The following is a 12,968-nucleotide window of genomic DNA, read 5'->3' as shown; positions in this document are numbered from 1 at the left end:
AAATGTTATTATACTGTTATATTTTCTAATCTGCCAGCAAAAGTTTGTAAACCTAGTTTCCAGAGCAAACCCCTGGACAGAGAATACTGTGTCCTGTTCAGAGAAAACCCCATATTGCCTTCTCTTTAACAGAGAAAATTTGGAAATGGGCATGGCTTACAGAAAACTTCTAAATCTGTGTAACTCTGTTTTTCAGGATAAGTCCAAGGTCACAACACACGTCCAGCCGTGCCTGAGGGTCGGGCTGGAGCCGTGAGGGAAGGCCCGGCCCGGCCCGGCCCTCCCGGGCAGCGCTGAGCCGCGAGGGAAGGCTCGGCCCGGCCCGGCCCGACCGGGCAGCGCTGAGCCGTGAGGGAAGGCTCGGCCCGGCCCGGCCCGGCCCGACCGGGCAGTGCTGAGCCGTGAGGGAAGGCCCGGCCCGGCCCGGCCCGACCGGGCAGCGCTGAGCCGTGAGGGAAGGCCCGGCCCGGCCCGGCCCGACCGGGCAGCGCTGAGCCGTGAGGGAAGGCTCGGCCCGGCCCGGCCCTCCCGGGCAGCGCTGCGCGGCCCCTCCGCGTCCCGCAGCCAGTGCCGCGATGCGGGCTGTGAACGTGCCGCTCTGCACGGCTCCTGGAGAGCTGCAGGCTTAGCAGGGATGGGGGGAAAAAAGGAACTTCCATGCTGCAGCTGTGCAGGCAGGAGGAGGAAAGGAACTGCTAGGAATGATCATAAAGCGGGTAAGAATGAGGCTGTGGAGGTGGATGCTGCTATCAGAGAGCACATAGCCCTAAGCAACTTTGGTTTGTGTGGGGCAGTTCATTTCTGTGAGGTTTTCCCTTGCAAACAGGTGAAGTTTTGTGCATTTAGGTATTTCAGAAGTGCTCCACATTAGCTTAAATCTAGCACTGACTCTGCAAGGAGTATAAAACTGACCTTGGTTTCTGATTGATGTCATTAATATTTTATCAGAACGTGGCCAAGCATCTCCTCACAGCCTCGCTAGCTCATTGCACCCCTACTCGTAGGGAGATGGATTTTTGAAAAGCAGGACCCTGCAGAGCAGAGACCACAGCTGCTGTAAGGACAGAGAGGGCAGCACACATGTAGGGAGTGTTCCAGAACACGTTCACTAAATCTCAGGGAAGCTCTGCTTCATGGCAAAGACACTCAGGATCCCTGATTCCTGACTGGAGAATACATGGAAGAACATGAACTATCACAATATAAACAAGATTTATTCTCCAATAGTGTCTTAGAGGGAATTATGAAGTCATACTGCCCTCCCCTTGCCTAGAGAAAACCTTTTGATGCCAGGATAGATACTGATAAAACTGAGGGGCACTGCCTGCAGCGGGTAATGCACGTACTGTAGTCTCATGATTGTAACACACTTTGGAAGTCCTAGAAATGCTGGTCCAAAATAAACAGAAAATAAAGAAAATGAGAACAGGACCATCTCTGTTAAAGAGAAAGTAGAGCCTTTTCCCAAGCAGGAAATTATGTCCTTACATGAGCCCCATCCAGAATGAAACTGCAGAATGAAGGTCTTATTTTGCAGAATTTACTTTTTTTTTTCTTTTCTTTTTCTTACACCATTCCAAATACACCAGATCTTTAAAAAGGCAACCTAAAACTTTCAAAATGTTCTTCCTCACTATCATTTCTCAACATTTCAACTAACCTAAAAAATAACAGTACTTCAGTGAAAGCTGTATCATGTGATTTTTTTTTTTCTGATTGAATATTTTTCAGTGAAATAGGGTGGAACCTAATGAAATGCAATAGTAAAATGCACATAATAGAATATTAAATATATTTAATTTAGGAATCCTAATTTCATTTAAAATCAGTATTGGTAGTTTAATTATATTTTAAAAATCACTTAAACTGTTTCCTAAACTATATTTGTTTCCTAAAAGTACAAATGCTGTGCAAGAACTCCTTAACTCTGAAATGAAAGCTGTCAGAGAAGACAAATTATCTTGAAATCACAAAATAACTTTTCTTATCTTATCAGACACCACCACACAGAGACTGTTTGAATTTTATACCACTGCACTGCTGACAGTTTCCACAACTGTAGATCTTATGAGTGACAAGTGCAGAGTCAGGCCAAAATTACAAAGGTAGCTGAGACAGACCTTGATGCCTGGTAGCATTTAAAGAAATAAATGGGTTTGGTGTTTGACTCGCAGTGAGTTGATTTGTCATTTAAAGCAGGGGAGGAGGAAGGGACATGTTAGAAGTTAGCAATCCGCTAATCCTTCTGTGGTGACAGAATGGAGTTGAACAAACCATCATGAAAATGTTTCAGGTGAAATACAGGATTTTGTGTGGCAGAATGTCCTGGACAACAAGAAGAGAAAGGATGGGATTTCTTTGTTGAATTGGGAAAGTATCAGGTCCCAGTGAAAATGAAGTTTTTGCCAGTTTTTCTGCTTTTATTTCAGAAACATTTCCTATGCAGCCTCCATCTCACATAGGTGCTAACCTTGGTGCGAAGACAATGTAAAGATGTACCTTAAAAGAATTAATTAGGTTCATCCCTGCACCACAGCTATTTATGATTTGATCAACTTCTGCATGCACAAATGGTCACATATAGTGACATGCTAAAAGAAGGTGACCCTACCCAAAGTAATTTAAAATAAATCATGGGTAGTATGGACTTAGAGGGCACAGCAGATTAATTCCCTGGTTTCATAGTTGATATATATGCAGCTCATTCATGTATTATTTGAGGTTAAATTGAAGTCATTAAGTCAGATCCATACCTATTTGTTTCTGTTCTGAATTTGGCCCAAATATTTAAATTCTAAAAAATTAAATATTGTGATAGCAAATATTTCAGGAAGCTTAACCTTTTAAGTGCAGATAAAAAACTACAAGAAGAAGAAATCACTCTGAACAGTGCCAGACCCTTGATTCACTCAACAGCTGAAATGAAAAGTAATGGCAATGAAAACATCTGGGACAATAACCAGAAAAGGAAAAAATAATTCCTATTTCCTTTTCTTAATTTGGTCAAGATTGGAGTAAATTTGGAAAATGAAAGTGTTGTAGTGCCTGAGGACAGTGTATAGCAGGATGGCTTTGCACATAGCAAGCACATAGCATAATATGCAGAGAACTAACCAGAAGGGCTATTTATTTAAACTGAAATAGAGAAAATTAACCTATCCATTAATCATTGCAAGCACCGTGACTGTACAGGCTAAGTACCATGCTAAATGACTGTTTCCCTGCCTAAAAGTGCAACCACCATAATTTTAGCCCTGGTGGGATGCTGGAAGAGTGCATACTTCTTGCTTTCTTCTTGGAAAAGAGCTCTTCTAATCTGCATTGGTTGCACTTTCCTACTTGGTAAATAACAGTGGCTCCAAAGGCTTTACAGCAGATGTACTTGAAAGGTATTCAGAGAGAGCTTGAAATTGCAGTTTACTTTAGAACAGAAAAAACTGCCTTCCTTCCTGCCCTTAAACAAGCAGGAGCTTTTTCTACATTTCTGTTCCTCCATCCTCAAAGGTGGGAGACTGACCCTTGTCCCTCCAGACCCTGCTCAGTCACTGTCATGGGGAGCTGGTGACTGCTGCTCCCCAAAAGACTCAGGATCACAAGAGTGCAAAGGAAAAAAACACTGAGCTATTGATGTTATTGTCCTGCTTATGTGTTCTAATGGCTTAGAAAGCAGAACTGGAAGCACATGTTTATTTTTGTCTATCTGTTGTGAAAGGCAGAAGCAGCCATAAGGAGTGATAGGAACTGTGATACACTGGATGAAAAGGTGTATCAGAAATGGGGACTCTAACTTCATTTTTTGATAAGTGAACTATGTAACTCTCCAAGTAAAGGCATTTTTGGGGGTGTGGGAGGATTGAGAAGTGAAGACTGAGAACTTATACCTTTCTCAAAATACTCTATAAATCTCATTCTTTCTCATTTATAAAGAGAGAACTAGAACTGAATAAAGCAGGATAACTTTGGGGAGTGAAAAATCCCTACAAATTTTGGATTAACTTTCTATGGTAACTTTATTCTTCTACTCCTAAAATCACTACGAGTTTCACAGGGCATTGAAATCCCTCTATATTTTTAATACCCATATTATAATTAAATATTTTAACTTAGTATTTTCTCGTAAAAGAAAGACAGGATCAGCTAAAAATTACCCTCAAGGTTTTAACTGCCTCCGTTCCTCCCTTCAGCTGTTCAAGTCTGCTCTGCATCTTCCTTGGCAAAAGGCTTATTGCTGTTTCCTCACAGCCTGCCTGTGACACAGCAAATGTTCCGCCAAGAACAAATAACCGTGCACAGTGGTGGCTGCACAGGGCCAGTGTGGTACAGAAACATTTCTGTTACAGCCTAAGATTTGTCATGCCAGTGTAAACCTTTGTGTGGAGAACTTTATCTATGCTTAGTGTGAGCGTGTAAAGCAGACATAAGTAAATTAACCGGCACAAGACAAATGTCAGTGAAGTTAGTTTAAGAAATTTAAGCTGATCCAAAATGAAACATGCTCCCTTTGGACTTGCCTGCTGTAGGATATTTGTGTAGCAGATTTGCATCTTAATTTTAAAACCAAACTTAAATGTTACTTCCTATTTGGTTTTTCCTTTCGCCACTGACTTTGGCAGGCGGCAGAGAAACCCCCAGCAGCCGTGACAGTGCCTTGCCCAGGCAGCTGAAGAGTTTGCCTGCACCAGGGGGTTTTGCCAGTGCCCTGCCACTGAACTGCCTCTCACTCTCTCTTATACTCCGGGTGTTTTATCTGCCAGGAAACAGGGAACCTGGTCACTCTCAGTGTGGTCCACAATGACAATAACAAAAGATACAAATCAGATGAGCTTCATTTGAGTTGCAGGGAAAGAGTTATATTTTGCTATAAAAGTTTATTCATATTGGAGCATTCTTGAAGGTTACTCTGCTATAAGGGGGTTTACTTTATTTATGGATTTATACCAGGAGGCTAGAAATAAATACTGGAACTGTGGCTTTGCTCCAAGGCCTCGCTATGGGTACTTGACTGCAATAGAGTAGAAGGGAAACAGAACACCTTTGAAAACTCATAAGAGAAGTATGTAGAAGAAGACATTTTCTATAAGCTTATACCTGTTAAATAACTCAGATGACTCCTTCTCTCTGGTCAATCATCTCAGCTGCTCTGAGCAGCAAATTTGGGAACTACAATGACATTAAAAACGCCTCCCTCTTGCCAATCCACCTGCCCAAGCCTTACATCCTCATCTGCTTCTCACAAACTCCTATTCTGACAGGTACTCAGGATCATGCCTGCATGTCAGCTGCCCGTGCACAGCATCTGACACCACAACACATCAGAGATGGTCCATGGAGCAGTTAACTTACTGCTGTGGATACACAGGAGGTTCTTTTCTGCACAAGGCAGCAAGTTCCAGCACCCATGTTTGCTCACTATATCCTGTACGTTTCTGCTAGAATAAAGTTTCTCTTCATTCCAGGCAGTGGTAGGAAAGGCCTCATGGTCAATAAAATCCTTCACAACCTGTGGCATGGCCACCACCGTTACAAGGTGCCTAAGGGACTGACCTGTCATAGTTTCAGTTAAAAAAGGAAAAAAACATACTCTTCATGTAATGATGTGATAAAAGATCCCCCTTTGATGTACAGGGTTTGATGAATTAAGGGTTTTCTTCTCAGAGTTATGCAGTTTAATGAATGTTTTCCTATGTAGCAATAGCAGCAGTGTTAGTTTAAGTGCTGTTAGCTGCCTTTGCAGGCTCAGAAGTAGGAGAATGGCATAAAACTTGATGCACTACACCACAGATTTTCTCCTCTCCCAGCATGCTAACTACTGAATTATTAAAGACATGATGGGATTTATTGTTCACATTCCATTATGAAATGCAATGTGCTGAAATAGGGCTGACCTTGAGGTCCCTTTGCCAGTTCCAGATCCGGTTTCTTCTGGTTGTCCTCTGCCAGATAAGTTAATAAGTTGTCAGTGGTGCCTCAGAAGGCAGGTCTGGTCCTTTCTTTCAGAAAAGGTGTGTGTTTATGACAGGAGTCTTCTGACTCAGTAGAAAAGCAGTAGATGAGAGGGGCTCAAAGCCTCCAGAAGCCTTGGCTGGGCACAGGAGACTCTGGGCAATGGGAACAGGAGCACTCTCTGTGCTGGCTGGAATTTCCTTTTACAGGAGTTGCAGCTGGCACTCTGGGCCTCCCAAAGATGACTGCAATGTACTCCTTTTTCCAGACTAAATAATCATGCTAATGTAAGCAGCTCTCTCAGAGGCTTGAATATTTTTAACAAGATTCTCTTGATTTAAATCAAATAGATCTCTTACCTCTGGCTCTTCCAGAAGCACAAAAAGGCTTGTGGGACTTTCAGGAAAGCAGTAAGAGAAGAGACTTCTATCTCTCTCTCCCTCCCCTGTCATTCACAAATGTCTTTACCATTTTCTCTGGGTTTGGATGAACACAGCAAGGTCATGAGTTTACAAAAAATTCTCACCTGCTATGTGAAGGAGACTATCCCATAGAATTGGGATAGTCTCCTTTCAAGTTTTGAATCGAGTCTCAAGCATTTTTTAGAGGCTGGTTCTTTACCAACAAGCTTCACAAGCTGTATTTAACATTTTTCAGAGTCTATCAAGATTTCCTTGCAAAAAAATTGGCAAACACAGGAGCCTTTTGAGCAAATTTGGATATACTAATACACTATGCAATAAGCTATGTTAGTGGACATTAGGATTTAGTTTTGTACCTGAATTACATAATTTCAGGATCTTTCTCAAGCTGATAAAGGCTCAGAGGTGCTTCTTCAAAGCTTTTTCTTGTAGGAGCCTCTGTGGATACAGCTCGCCTGTTTCAGCAGAGGGACCTTTCTGACTGAACCTGTGCATTGCGTGAAGAGAGACACAGAGCAGTTACATATTCCAGATTCTTCAGGTGAGCTGTGAAACCCTGGCCACTGTGGGCACTAATTAAGCAAACCGCCTCTCACTAGCAAAGTATTTTAAAAGTTTTCAAAGTCTGGCAACTGCTGGAGTGCTCGGCATCCTAAGGGATATTGATATGAACTGCTAGGTTGGGTAAAGATGTATGTAACCACCTTGGTAGCTGATGACCAAAGTATTGCACAGAAATAATCATAAGACTGAAGCTTTTATTCTCAAATGTTAAAAGCATAAAATGGGTTCTTACCATCTCAAATTCCTCAAGCATTGTCAAGCACTGATTTTTTTTTTTTTTCACACTTCTACTGATTATGTGGTTATGTATCTGCTGCACTGCAGTAAAAGGTAAAGCAATTATCATATAGTGTTTATCCTTCTGTTTTGGAGTACTATGAAACCAAATTGAAGGGTAATCTAAATGCATGAAAGACTACTGACATACAAAATCTTGTTATTACTTTCAGGACAGAAGAAGGACAAAAGGCAGAGTAGCACATAATTTGCTAAACACTCTGGCTTCTATGAAATCTCAAAATCTTATTTTTATATCTAGTATTTCTGACAAGCCATTCCTTAAATCCATTTTATTTAGCAGTTTTGCTTTCATCCCTGTATCTTTGCCTCTGTAGTTTCTGAAAGAGGCCAGTCTGCACTAACTATGGAAATTTCGTCTTATCCCTTATCCTCAGAACCAAAAAAAATGATAGAGCCCTTTGGATTCCCTATCCCGAACAGATGTTAAACAGCATTTCCATGTATTTTGAGTGATGTTAGTGCTGATACTTGGTTTCAGAAGATGAATGCTCACCCAAACACAAGATTCAATTAACATTATTTTATGACTGCATCCATATTATTCTTAACGAGCAGACTCCTTGGTGAGACTGAATATTTACCTCATGGCATTAAATCCACAGTTTTCTACCACAGTCATTAATGGTCATATAGCAAATGATCATCCCAACACCCTGGCTACATTCCAGTTCAAGTAATTATATTCTGCCTCTCTTAATTTCCTTTAGAGAGTAATTGGACCCGATAACAGTCTTCACTTGTTATCCTTAACTGCTCTGCAGCCTGACCACATCTCAAAGCTTCAAGGACTTAATCATAGCTCCCAATAGGTGAAATACTGATAGATGATCACTCTGCTCACCCCATCTTTTTATCACTTACAAATCCATTAATTATTGTAACACCTTCTAACAAATTCAGCTCTACAGGTACTGTAGACTATACGATTTGTATATTGCTGACTGCCTGAAGACATAAGTCAGGAGCTTAAATGATCTCAGAAACTTATGAACTCATTGATTTTAGGAAGCTGATGATATAAAACTGCTGTACCTTTTATGTGCCTCTGACTTTGCCTACATTAGTGAGCCATTAGGCACAGTAAGAGCAGAGCAGTAGGACAGTGCAGCTGGCTGTGAGGGCTCACAGTCACATTTAGAGTGCATGTGATTTGGCATTTTACTTCAGACTGCATTTAGTTTGATTTACTGGACTAGACATCCCAAATCCATGTGGTTTAAGTGTAGGCTGTGGATCTCTTTTCTCTCTAAAGGGATTGAAGCACCATTGCCGTGTACATCAAGTAGAACTTCTGGTTTAGTTTCCTTCACAAGAAATATGACTCGTATGCACCAAAGCAGCAAATGAAACCAGAACAGGATAAATGGGGATGATGGAGAGATTTGCTGCAGAGCTGCTCTGCTCTCCTAAATGCCAACATGGCTGGGGATCCACTGGAATGGATTGTCATCTATTCAAGCACTGTTAAAGGACAACAAAGAGACTTTGACATGGGACAGTCCTCTGACCAACCATGGGACCAGACAATAATAAGGAAGTGTGTAACTGACTCATAATGTGCAAAAGGAAGTTTTTGGAGAGGAGAGAGGAAGAGACAAGCATACTTCAGTAGCCTGGTGGGGGGTGGTCTTCAGGAAAAAACGCTGGAGCCCTAAGGAAACTGTTCCAGATGGTGAAGAATCAGAGAGACACAACATGTAGGGTTCATCAGATACATGCTGGTTTATTTTTGAGTGATTCCAAAGAGACCAAGCAAAGAAGCAGCGCCTTTGCCCATTTATACTGCAAAGCAGTTAGAACATGGAAGAGATCTCAATATGGTATGAACTGCCACAGCTGTGACGGCGGATGGGGGCTTCAGAGTCACTCTGGGGGGTGACTCAGCATCCCAAAATACTGGATCATGGTAATATGAAGAATCTTTAACATCAGGAGAAAGCAATGAGAAAAGGTTTTGCATTTCTGATTTAGCTGAATTTCAGATCCAGATATATTTTTAAGTTATTTTAGCTTTAAATATTTCTGAAAATGTTAAATTTTAGAAAACTTCTATGAGAAAGAAAATTAAAAGCAAGAGAGGATGTTAACACTATTTTTTTTCCCCTCTTTGTGGGGAAAAATCCCAGAAAAATCATCTACAGCTTCTTTTCCTACTCACAAAATGAAATATGTCTATGCAGAGAGATTGATCCAGTCTGGTTTTTTTTAGTTGAAATGTACCCAGTGGTTCTCTGTATGCCCCATATATCCCAGCAATTTATTACATGATGTGAAGGTCAGACTCTCAGAAAATAAATACCTCAGAGCCAGCAGTAACCAGAAGCTGAGGTGTCCTAAAATGAGTATTAATCTGGAAGGAAAAGGGTGACTAGCTGGAGACTTAAGAGCTGTGTTTCAGAGACGTGTGTGGTTCCTGGAGAAGCTCACACTCAAATACTTGTGAAACACACCATTTAGCACTCACTGCTGTCCAGTCACATTCTTTCAGTTCACTGTTAATATTTACTCACCTTTTTCTGCCTTCTGATTTTTGCCATAGCTTTATAATTTTCAGTTTGCTTCACTAAAATTAAGAGCAAACAGTGTGCAACCAAGTTAGACATGGTCAGGGAAATGACAAGGAACATGGTGTCCGAGGCCAGGCCTTATCCTGAGGAGCCAGGCAAGATTTTAATTATTTCAATTGCCTTCTCTATATCCCTGTGGTGCCCCCCACTGAAGATCACAAGAACGAGGCAAGGCCTTTCTCTGTGACCATGTTACCAGATAGGAAACATCTCCCCTGCCTGGGGATATGGGACTGGAAGGGGACAGCCAAGTCATCCAAAGTGACTCCCTCAATGGTGTGGGGGATATTTAATGACAGGAGGCTCCTCAGCATGATGACTCCACATCCTCTGCTATGGAAATGCTTCCTCATACTCCCCAGATTAATAATAACTATAGTTTAAAAAACCAAAACAAAACAAAACAAGGCCAGGGATTTATGATTTATCACAGACAGACAAGAAGGGCATCAGAGTACTGTGAATACCCTGTGTCACTGCAGCAACAAAGGACTTACTGAATTAAACTTCCCAGCCATTACAGACAGCAACTGTTTTCTGTTCCATGTTACAGAAAAACCAAAGGAAAATCCAGCAATAAATGGAACATAAATTTCTTAGTAATACTGAGAATGTGAGTAGGACACATGACTAGATAACTTAAGGAGTGTAATGTCAGCCACACCTTGGACCAAGCAACTTCTCCTCTGATCCAAATACATCTGCTACCAGAGAAGAGCAAGGGCAAGCTGTCCTGTGTGGTGAGAAATAACCTGGCCCTTGCCTCAAGAAAGGGAAGGGGAAATAGGGCAGCTATACAATTCAATGGTGCTCTGCCTGTCTTCTGTCCTGCAGTGCAAAGTCTGTTGCCATTACTCCATCAAAATTAGAAAACAATAGTCTGTGTGCCAGTAGCATTAAAAATATGCTTCTCTCACAAATTATAGGTTGCAGATTACCATGTGAAGTGGCTGCAGTAGTTAATAAGAGTCTTTAGCTCTGTCAAAGACACCTATGCTGAAGCAACTGTAGCTGCCCTCTAAGAGCTGTTATTATTATTATCCTCCAAGAGCTGTTGAAGTCCTGTCTGTATTTACAGGCTTTCAGTAACAAAACTGTGCCCTGTGGATGGGGGCCAGCTCCTCGTTCAGGGCACATAACCCTCTACAATGTGTTGGGGGTTGTGACTGGTCCTCTCTTGTCACCCTTCTGGGCCCGGGCCAAGCTGTTGCCAAATTGCCACATTTCTCCCAAAACATACTAGTTTGTAAGTCCCATGCTGATTATTTTAATGACCATGGGCCCTTCTGGAAACCCTGTGGGGGGTAGAGAACATCACAGACGTGACAGGAGCCCAGCAGACTAAAAGCAGTCCTGGGGGACCCACTTACTCATGGACAGATGCATATGCTAACAACAGACATCCCATCATCCTTACTGCCATTACCAGTTGTAACTATGAGCATCCAAGGTAAACCCCAGCAGTATTCAGCTGCAATTCCCAGTCAATGGGAATTGTCCTGATCAAACTAAGAGTGCAGCTCATTGAGTATTTGAAACTCCACTTAAAAGTAAATATTGACACGGTTTAAAGGGATTACCTAAGATGACTGGATTCTTGTTAAAAAGTTTTTGTGAGTAAAAAGAGCCTTTTACTAAGTCTTCACAGTATTTTGAGATGTCATTTCCTGTGATAAAATGGAAAAAAAGGGGAAAACTTGCTTTAAAAGTATATGAAAATCTCATGTTCCTAAACACTTACCTTTAAATGACCAACTCTTAAAATAATAGCTCTCATAAAACTACACATCAAGTAGCTCTGTGTGTGACTTATTAAAGGACGGTGGATGATGCCACACTGGCAGCAAAGAGGTAAATAGATTAAATTTCCCAGACCCGTATTCTTTACTGTATGTAAGCAATATGAAGTGGTCAGTCCTGAATTTTGTCTATTTTTATTTCTCCTAAGTGCAGGACATTTTGCTTCTCTTCATCAGTCACCCTGTGTATACGATGAGAATAATACCTGTAAACATCAGCTACAGAAGAGATTTACAGATGGATGGAGAGAGGGAGGAAGGAAGTGAGGACTAGGACTTTGCCACACGTGCCTGCTGTCCAGCAGGAAGGCTGGGTGGTCACCGCGGAGCCCATGACCAAGCCAAAGCCAGGGAGGGAGGCTTTCCTCCTGCTCTGTGCTGAACAGCCCCCATGGCGGCTCTGCGCCTGACTCCGTGCTTATCTCCGATGGAACTCGAGCCTGCAGTTCCCCCAGAGCCGCTATCAGCGTCTCCCAGGCGATGTGAGCCACAGCAGGAGAGAAAGAGTGTCCCCTGCACTGCCTCTCCTCAGCAGCAGCTGGGGCCATGCCCGCCCAGCCAGCTCCAGATGCACACGCAATAAACCACAGCAATAAACCACAGCATGGGCTGCTGGCTGGGGCTGGGCAAGGAGCCTGGCCTGTTAAAGAGAGGAAGTAGAGATAGTAGATAGATACCAATATTACAAAAGTGTTTGAAATCAAAACAAACCTCAAAAAGATCTCCCACTTTCAGCAAAAATCATAGAATTAAATATTTGACTTAGTAAATTCTCTCTTCTAGAAAAGCAAATTTAAAAATGCCACAGTGATGAACAATGTGTAAAAAAAGCCATCATATTATTCTTGAATGAGGTTTAATAAAAATCAAATAAAAGCAATTATCTGAATTTTCAAGAGGATCACTTCTTCCTTCCCTGAGGTACAAAAGAGAATGAATTCAGGAAATCATTAGAATCAGAAACTGGCGCTGCACAACAGAGCCACTGTTTGCTGTACAAAGACAAACAGAAATCTCCTCCCAGGCTGACAGGCTCCTTGCTAAAGCTGTTGGAGTGGAAATTCCACCTATAGGTGAAGAAGGGTAATTAGAGGCACAAGAATTTCTTTGTAGTAGGGCTGGCTTTTCTACTCCAGCGCAGGCTTCAGCTTTTCAAGTATTCATATTCTCTACTCATACAGAAAGAAGTGGGACATATCACAATGTTCAGAGCTGCCCACAGATCCCTCTAAGCAGGTACATGTGAATTAACACCCACTAGCACACCCCACATAGCACTTGCCTGCTCTCTCTTTCTCCTGGGTAAATCTCGACTGCCCAGTTTATCCTTTCCTTCTGCCCCTCAGTCATCTCACCTGATGGAGAGAGTACCA

The 12,968-nt window shown here is 42.1% G+C and overlaps 1 long non-coding RNA gene across 1 annotated transcript; it reads left to right on the top strand.

The window, feature by feature from the left end:
- Window positions 1-512: 512 nt before the first annotated feature.
- Window positions 513-11,530, top strand: LOC121470159 (uncharacterized). The gene is made up of 2 exons (XR_005980832.2): window positions 513-6,906; window positions 8,482-11,530. It is a non-coding gene; the product is annotated as an uncharacterized lncRNA (long non-coding RNA).
- The last annotated feature ends 1,438 nt before the right edge of the window (window positions 11,531-12,968 follow it).

The sequence above is a fragment of the Taeniopygia guttata genome, chromosome 6, assembly GCF_048771995.1.
Source record: "Taeniopygia guttata chromosome 6, bTaeGut7.mat, whole genome shotgun sequence".
Classification (NCBI taxonomy): domain Eukaryota; kingdom Metazoa; phylum Chordata; class Aves; order Passeriformes; family Estrildidae; genus Taeniopygia; species Taeniopygia guttata.
Note: the sequence above shows the minus strand (reverse complement) of the source record. Positions and strands in the feature narration are given on the sequence as shown.